The sequence below is a fragment of the Triticum dicoccoides genome, chromosome 2A (assembly GCF_002162155.2).
Source record: "Triticum dicoccoides isolate Atlit2015 ecotype Zavitan chromosome 2A, WEW_v2.0, whole genome shotgun sequence".
Taxonomy (NCBI): Eukaryota; Viridiplantae; Streptophyta; class Magnoliopsida; order Poales; family Poaceae; genus Triticum; species Triticum dicoccoides.
This window is the reverse complement of record NC_041382.1, coordinates 646446208-646455728: the sequence shown is the minus strand read 5'-3', so window position 1 is coordinate 646455728 and position 9521 is coordinate 646446208. Positions and strand designations below refer to the sequence as shown.

The 9521-nt window shown below is 55.2% G+C and overlaps 1 pseudogene; it reads right to left on the bottom strand.

Annotated features, from left to right (window-relative positions):
* Nucleotides 1-423: 423 nt before the first annotated feature.
* On the bottom strand, nucleotides 424-8347 carry LOC119359765 (annotated as a pseudogene).
* Between the last annotated feature and the right edge of the window lie 1174 nt (nucleotides 8348-9521).

The window sequence follows — 9521 nt, the reverse complement described above, 5'->3', positions numbered from 1 at the left end:
GAGCTAGCTCGGAGAAGAGATCAACATCTGCTGAAGATCTTATAAAGATCAGCATTAGGTTTCCACACACACATAGGATCGCGCCAAACGACCGGGCTCCACAATCACGAAGAAGATTTGTGGAGGATCACGGAACAGAGCAATAGTAAAATGGAGTACCAAGCATCCAAATGCATAGGATAGATCAACATAACTAGATTAACAGTAGTAGTAAAATGGCGTTGGCTTCCTCCAGCCGTCCAGCGCCCTCATGTCCTGCTTGCTTTTATTCAGTCTGCTTCTTTCTTCTCCCGGTAAGATGATGGCTTCCCTTCCCTTCCGCCGCTGGAGATAAAGATAGACGTGTCAAGAACTCAAGATCACGGGTGTGTTTTACCAACAACGAGGCGGAGACGTAGGTACATACCTGCTGCTGCTGCTGCATCAATTCCCGGCCTTTCCCATCACCAGGCGGCAGACATGAGCTACCAGCGCGACGATAGCTACGACGACGATGAAACAGATTAACACAGTCAGGAAGATATGATCCTTTACGATCCTCCCTGCAGCGCAGCGCGTCACAAGTTAGAGACGGAATCGCCATGGAATTTACCGGCCGGAGTAATGCTCACGAATCTTCTCTCTCAGCGGCGGTGCCGATATCTCGAGACGGAGGTAGCAGTCTGGGCCCAGAACCGCGGCCACGCTTCCTTGCACGCCGTCGGCGGTGAGTCTCCAGTGTACACTGTAAAGTAGGGTCTAGTATATTGTCCTTGTACACGTATTTGTATACGTATGTAATTGTAATTGTGATCCTCTATATATTGAGACGTGAGGCTGGATGTCAACCACCCACGCAAAACCCTAAACCTGTGTTTCTAACTTGGTATCAGCCAGGTCGGGCCGCCGCCGCCGCCCGAACCTCTCTCCGCGCAGCCGCTGCTTCCTATTGCAGGCTAGCCATCCATCCATGCAAGCTAGCCATCCATCAGCGCCGCGTAGCTAGCTATCCATCGGCACCCATCCGCCCGCTGCTGTTACCGCGCGAGACATCTAACCGCGCCGCCGCTTACGATCGCAGCTGCCGCGTGAGCCATCTTCGTGACTTGCTCCGCTGCCGCCGCGCGCTGTCCCTTCCGTGCCGCCGCTGCGATGTCGTCCGCCGCTATGTCCGTCGCCCAAACTAGCGGCGCGATCGTCTCTTCTCCCGTCGCCTCGATCCCCGCCGCGCTCGCCGTCCCGACGATCTCCGTCCGCCTCGGTCGCCACAACTTCATGCTCTGGGGGGGCATCACTAGCACCGTTCTTGCCGGTGCCAACCTCCATGGACACCTCGATGGCACCAAGGCGGCACCGGTCAAAACACTCGTTGTTGGCACCGGCGACGCTGCTACCACCGTCGCCAACCCGGAGTACCACCAATGGTGGGTTCAAGATCAGCGCGTCAAGGGGCTTCTTCTCACCTCCATGGATGAGGATATTGCATGCCAACTTATTGGCTGCGAGTCGGCGCATACGGTATGGACAGCCGTCGCCGCCATGTTCGGCGCCCAGAGCCGCGCCAATGTCCGCCACATCCGGCGGCAACTTCAGTCGCTGAGGAAGGATGATCTGTCTGCCGCGGAATACATGCACAAGATGAAGGCCCTGGCCGACACTATGGCCGCCGCCGGCTCTCCGATCCGGGATGATGAGCTTATCGATCACATCCTCACTGGCCTCGGCTCCGCCTACAACTCCATCGCCGCCTCCTTGGGCGCGAGTAATGCACCCATGCCCTACTCCAGTTTTTACTCATTGGTTCTGTCCTTCGAGGCGCTGCAGGCACAACAGAGTGCGGTGGAGGGGTGGTCTCCCTCCGCGAACGCCGTGACCCGTTCGGGTTCGTACGGCGCGGGCGGACGCGCGCCCTACTCCGATCCCTATCCCTCCCATGGTGTGGGGCGCCCGGCTGATGGACATGGCCAGCCAGGGCAGAACCGCCAGGGCGGTAATGGCGGCAACACCGGCGGCCGTGACCGCAATACTGGTTATGCCGGCAATGGCCAGCAAGGTGGAGGAGGCAAAGCCGGCAACAACAACGGCGGAGGAGGTGGGCGTCGCAACCGCTGGCGTCCCCGGTGCCAAATTTGCAAGAACTGGGGCCATGAAGCCGACGACTGTCGCAAGCGCTATGATCAGGATCACAACTCCCGCTCCGCCAACTCGGCCTCCACCAACACCGTCGACTTTCCTTGGGTGTTGGATACCGGGGCTACGGATCACTTGACTAATGATCTTGAGCGCCTCCAGGTTCATGAGCGCTATGACGGCAAGGATCAGGTTCAGGTGGCCAATGGTGCAGGTTTGTCTATTTCACACATTGGTCATTCGCGTTTACCCGGTTCATCTCTTAAACTGCGCAACGTCCTTCATGTTCCACACATCAGCCAGCATCTTCTCTCTGTTTATCGTCTTCTTTGTGATAATGACGTGTTTGTTGAATTTCATCGTCGTTTTTTCCTTGTTAAGGACAAAGCAACCAGGCGCGTCATCCTTCACGGTAGAAGTTACGGGGGGGTCTATCCGGTCCCCTTCGCTCGTGCGTCATCTTCATCGTCTCACCGTGCCTCCTCCGGTGTTCGAGTTTCGTCGTCGCACTGGCATCAACGTCTTGGTCATCCTACAAATAATGTGGTCACTTCCATTGTTCGGAGTCATGAACTTCCGTGTTCTAGTTCAAATAATTCATCGTTAGTTTGTGATGCATGTCAGCGTGCTAAGAGTCATCAACTACCTTATTCTACTTCGTTTCACATCACTACTGTACCTCTTGAATTAATACATTCAGATGTTTGGGGTCCCGCTCTTGCTTCTTCGGGAGGGTACAAATATTATGTTAGTTTTATTGATGACTACACGCGCTTCACCTGGATTTATTTGCTTAAACACAAGTCTGATGTTGAGCAAGTTTTCTACAACTTTCAGGCTCATGTCGAACGCCTTCTGGATTATAAAATCAAAGCCGTTCAGTCTGACTGGGGTGGTGAATACCACAAACTCCATCGCTACTTTCAACGCACGGGCATCTCTCACCGAGTGTCATGTCCGCATACCTCTCAGCAGAACGGTATTGCCGAGCGCAAACACCGACACTTGGTCGAGACCGGTCTTGCCTTGCTTGCGCACTCCTCTCTTCCACTTCGGTTTTGGGATGAGGCTTTTCTTACGGCATGTTACCTCATCAACCGTATGCCCACTCCGGTTCTCAACAAGGACACACCTTTGTTTCGTCTGTTTCATGTTCAGCCCAACTACTCTTCCCTTCGGATTTTTGGGTGTGCTTGCTGGCCTAGTCTCCGCAAGTACAATGCTCACAAACTTGAGTTTCGGTCCAAGATGTGTGTTTTCCTTGGCTATAGTCCTTTGCATAAGGGCTATAAGTGTCTTGACCGTACCTCCGGTCGGATATACATCTCTCGTGATGTTGTTTTCGACGAGACTGTGTTCCCTTACTCTCAACCCGGTGTTTCGGTTGATCCTGCTTCTCTTGAACATGCACTCACTTTTCCCTCCGATGAACCGGTTCCGGATGTCCATGTGCGCAAATATGACATGTCCTATTTGTCATCTAACTTGTCTTTTGCAGGTGATATTGCTTTGAGTTCCCCCCAGGTACATGTTGCTGCTCCGACGCCTCCTGATGCGCCCGACGTGCATGTCCCACCGCCCGAGGCGGATGTGGCTGCCTCGCCTGATGGCGCGACCGTGGACGCGGCTGGGTCGCCACCCTCGCCCGGTGCGGCTGGGTTGCCACCCTCGCCCGGTCCGTCGCCCGGGCGGCCGCCCTCGCCTGGGCCGGTCCCGCACACCATCGTCTCTCGGCCCGTGTCGCCTCCTGCTGAGGTCCCCTCAGCCGCGACACCCTCGGCCGAGCCCTCGTCGTCGTCGTCTTCTCTTACTGGCCATGCAGCTCCGGTGCATGCTATGGTTACACGCCATCGTGATCATACGCGCAAGGAGAAGTCTTACACTGATGACACGGTTCGGTACGACTCTTGCCGTCGTGCCTTCTTCGCCGCGCCGGTTTCCCATCGTGATGCTCTAGGTGAACCTGCCTGGCGTGCAGCCATGTCCGAGGAGTTTGCTGCTCTCCGTCACACTAACACCTGGGTGTTGGTGCCTCGGCCACCTGGTGTTAATATTGTGAGCTGCAAGTGGATTTTCAAAACCAAGCACCGTCCGGATGGGTCTGTTGATAAGCACAAAGCTCGTCTTGTTGCTCGTGGTTTCACTCAACAGCACGGGATTGACTACGGAGATACTTTTAGCCCAGTGGTGAAGCCTGCCACGGTTCGCTTGGTTTTGTCTCTTGCTGTGTCTCGTGGCTGGAGCCTCCGACAGATTGATGTGAGCAATGCCTTTTTACATGGGTTCTTGGCCGAAGATGTGTACATGCAGCAGCCACCTGGATTCGAGGATGCCACTTATCCCTCTCATGTCTGCAAACTTCAACGGTCTATTTATGGTCTCAAGCAGTCACCCCGTGCCTGGTATGCTCGTTTGAGTCAGCGCCTTTTGCAGCTCGGTTTTGTTGCCTCCAGATCAGATGCATCTCTGTTCATCTTCTCCCAGGGTACTATACAGATATACATGCTGGTGTACGTTGATGATATTGTGATTGCTGGCTCTACCCCCGCCGTGGTGGATCGTCTTGTGCAGTCGTTGTCTGCTAGCTTTCCCATCAAAGATTTGGGTCGCCTCGAGTACTTTCTTGGTTTGGAAGCGTCCTTTCATTCAGGGGGCATGACCTTGACGCAGAAAAAGTATGCTTTAGATCTTCTTCATCGCGTCAACATGGAGAACTGCAAGGCCACTTCCACTCCGCTTGCTACATCCGAGAGTCTCTCACGTCATAGTGGTGCACTACTGGGTAGAGATGACTCCTTTCGGTATCGCAGTGTGGTTGGGGCACTTCAGTATTTGACCCTCACTCGTCCTGATATCTCCTTCGCAGTGAACAAAGTGTGTCAGTTCCTGTCTCAGCCAACGGTGGATCATTGGGAAGCAGTTAAGCGTATTCTGAGATATGTCAAAGGTACGCTAGACATGGGACTACGGATTCGTAAGTCCAGATTCACTGGAGTGAGTATATTCACCGATGCAGACTGGGCAGGCTGTGTTGATGATAGGCGCTCCACTGGTGGTTTTGCTATATTTGTTGGACCTAACCTTGTATCTTGGAGCTCGAAGAAGCAACCCACAGTCTCGAGATCAAGCACCGAGGCAGAGTATAAGGCATTAGCCAATGGCGCGGCTGAAGCCATTTGGATAAACTCGGTTCTCACAGAACTTGGAGTCCCACGGCAGCGCACTCCTATATTGTGGTGTGATAACTTAGGAGCAACTTACCTGACGGCGAATCCAGTGTTTCATGCTCGGACCAAACACATTGAGATTGATTTCCACTTTGTGAGAGAACGAGTAGCTGCTTGTGAACTGGAAGTCAGGTTTATTTCTACAGATGATCAGTTAGCGGATGTACTTACTAAACCCGCTACTAGACAGATGCTAGACCGTTTTAGAACCAATCTGAATCTTGTATGTAGTTCAGATTGAGGAGGCATGTAAAGTAGGGTCTAATATATTGTCATTGTACACGTATTTGTATACGTATGTAATTGTAATTGTGATCCTCTATATATTGAGACGTGAGGCTGGATGTCAACCACCCACGCAAAACCCTAAACCTGTGTTTCTTACTTACACTGTTGCCGCTCTCTCCCTCGCTCACTCAGGATTAGAGGTAGAAAAAGGAACAAGGCACACCGGAGTTTTACCCAGCCCTCACGCACGCACGCACACACACGGATCACCTGGCCACTAAGTTAATTAACTAAACCATGCACCCACGCCCGCCGGCCACTAACTAGCTAAGTACCAGCAACTGACTCCTACATGCATGCATGTATAGCACCCACGCATCATTCCCTCAACGGCAAGGACCCAGCCAAGCATGTGATGCATCCCAACTGACTACCTGCATGCATCTAGCAAACTTGGCCATCACATTTGCCAACGGGCTTGCTCTACGCGCCAGACTGAGTACACACGCTACACACTTTGCCATAGCTTCCGCTGCGTTCCGCACGTCCCGCGCGCACTCGACGCGCCCGACTGTACCGGTGCGTCCCGCACGTCCCGCATGAATCCGTCGCGCCCGACGAGCCCGACCACATCAAACCGTGGCTTATTCCAACACACAGCCCCTAAGCCACGGCCTAGAGGAGTCCGTCGTCGTCGACGCTGGCGCCGGCCAAGAGAGTCTGCTCCGCTGCCGGTCCTTTCCGCAGCTGCGGGCACTCGCGCCGGAAGTGCCCGTACTCCCCGCACTTGTAGCAGCGCCTGCGCCTGTTGCCGCCGCTCCCCGACGCCATGCTACGCCCGTCGTCGTCGCCCCAAGCATCGCTGTGTCGACGCTCCCGCGCTGCCCACTGCGCCACAGTCATGAGCAGTTGCTCACCCTGCGCTCGCCGCCGTCTTGTCCACGGCGCCGAACCCGCTCGTCGGACGCACGCAGCCGTCTGAGCGCTTCGTCGAACGTCATCGTCGTCACGTCGTGAAACTGCTCGATGCCGGCGACGAGGGGGAAGAGGCGATCCGGCACCGTATCCAGCAACTTCTTGACAAGTGTTGTGTCGCCCAGCGTCTCCCCGAGGTTGGCATACCTCGCCGCCATCACCGCGAGCCTCCCGCCGTACACGTCGAGCTCCTCACCGCCCGCCATCTTCATCCGGTCGAATTCGCCGCGCAGCGTCCCCAGCCTCGCCGCGCGGACCCGATCGGCGCCGACGAACCTCACCTTCAAGGAGTCCCATACCTCCCTAGCGGTGAGCTTCGTCGCCACCTGCAGTAGCACGTCCTCCGGCAACGCCCTGAGGAGCAACGCGCGCGCCATCTTGTCCTTTTTGGCGTTCACCGCCGCGTCGCCCGGCGCCACCGCCTCCCATACGGTGTGGACGTCGAGGATCGCCTGCGCCTTGATGGCTCAGACCGTGTAGTTGTCCACGGTCAGCATCGGCATCGCCATTGTCGCCGATCCGCCCGCACCGCCGCCGTGTGGGATGAGCGTCATGGTCGCCGGTGATCGCCTGAACCGAAGCTCTGATACCAATTGTTGTTGCGGCTCTCTCTCTCGCTCACTCAGGACTAGAGGTAGAAGAAAGAACAGGGCACACTGGAGTTTTACCTGGCCGCACACACATCCCCGTTTTTCTTCCAAGAGCACCAACTCTTCCCAACACCAGTACATGGCTTATATAGCCAGACACACACAACGGCATTTGCCTCACGCACGCACGCACACGCACGGATCACCTGGCCACTAAGCCAACTAACTAAACCATGCACCCACGCCCGCCGGCCACTAACTAGCTAAGTACCAGCAACTGACTCCTACATGCATGCATGTATAGCACCCACGCATCATTCCCTCAACGGCAATGACCCAGCCGAGCATGTGATGCGTCCCAACTAACTACCTGCATGCATCTAGCAAACTTGGCCACCACATTTGCCAACGGCCTTGCTCTACGCGCCAGACTGAGTACACACGTTATACACTTTGCCATGGCTTCCGCTGCGTCCCGCACGTCCCACACGCACTCGACGCGCCCGACGAGCCCGACTGCACCGGTGCATCCCGCACGTCCCGCGCGAATCCGTCACGCCCGACGAGTCCGACCACACCAAACCGTGGCTTATTCCAACACCCAGCTCTGCAGCACCGCATCACTCAGGCACAGGTCGCACTTCTCCGGGGCGCGGTCCGTCGCGCACTGTGCCAGCACGCGCGCCGTGTCGCCGTTGCTCGCCGTGGCAGTCGCGTCGGCGGCGGGCGCCCGGCCATTCGCGGACTGTGGGACCAGGGGCGGCGCCACGGCCGAGAAGTACAGCACGTCGATGGCGTGGATGCCCACCGATGTCAATGCCGTCGGAGGAAACGTTGGTGTCGGCGTAGCCCAGGAAGCAGCCGTCGTTCAGGAAGCCCGCGCGCCGGCTCGCGTTGCCGCACTGGTCGGCGATTTTCGCGCCGGCGTCGGACAGGCAGTGGAGGCACGGGCCGGGCGCGGGGTCGCCGAAGCAGAGGCCGCGGGCGAACGTGCCGCTGGTCCGCTTGGAGGCGAAGCCCGTCGGCGCGGCGACGGAGGGGAGGCCGTCAAGGAGCGAGAGGAGACTGCGGTGGAACGCGTCCCTGTCGTTGGGGTGGGGCATCGGCGGCGGGTAGCACCTTGTCACGATGACCTTAGAGGTGCCAGTGACCGCCGTCATGGCGACGAGGGAGAGGAGGAGGAGGAGGCGGCTGGAGAGCGCCATGGGAATAGGCAACTACAGGAAGGTAGTGGTGGAGACTCGGAGGAGGAGCCGAGGAGTATATATGGGGAGCGCCTGGAACTCATTCGACTGAGAAATAAAATGGTCTCAGTCGAATGACGTGGAGATGACGTCATTGTTATTTGTCCCAGCCCGATCGCCAGGCTCCTTTCTCCCCCCGCACAAAACAAAAATAGAAAAGCCCAATTGGGCTGAAACTTCTCCCTTGTTAGTTGTGGGTTGTTGGCCTTTGTCTTGTGGGCCTTTTTGGGTTGTGGGCCTTTTTGGGTTGTTTGTTTTGGGTTGTCAAGAAAAAACAGGAGAGCCCGGCATTCAAACTTCTCCCGTGCTTGACCTTCTCTCGTCTCTCCCCTGTCTTCCCCTGCTTCTATCTCATTTGAAACAGTAACAACACCCACCAAAAAATGAGAACGGCTCTCTGGAAAAAGATACGTTAAAGGAGGGGCCACCTGCCATAGACTTGAGGATAAAGAAAAAAGAAGAACGATATACAAGAACTAGTGGCTTTACTACTATTTTCATCCTTAGGAAATGATTATATATAGGTGTGTGAAAAAAACTATATAACTATGATATATGAAAAGAATAATGACTACTAACAACCACCTAAAAAAAGCTAAAAACAACAGACAACCTATAAAAAATGATTAAACAAAGTTTTCGCCATCACTGACAAAACACTGCCCTTGACCCCCTAGATGTAATCACATTATACGTCTTGCAGGTGCACTTGGTTATGTTGAGTTGCAGTTTGCAGTCGAATTGTAGCGATTGCAACTACAAAACAAAGAAGGCCTAAAAAAACTGAACCGATTTCATTTGCGCTCATATCCGTCCGCCCCGACCCTTGGTCATGGTCATAATAAATGTCGCGCTGTTAAGTTTGGGTGTGTTAAGTTTGCGATTGCGCTCGGGATCGGCGCCCCCACCCCAGTTGCGGTCATGTTATATGGCTTGCAATTGCGCTTGGGTGTGCTGACTTGCGATTGCGCTTGGGTTGAGGCGGTTGCAACTACAACCTCCGCCCTGACTCCCAGTTGCGGTCACGTTATATGTCTTGCAATTGCACTTGGGTGTGCTGAGTTGCGATTGCGCTCGGGTCGGGGCGGTTGCAACTACAACAAAAAAAAAACTAACAATAAAAAAAAGGAACCGATTTCATCGGCGCC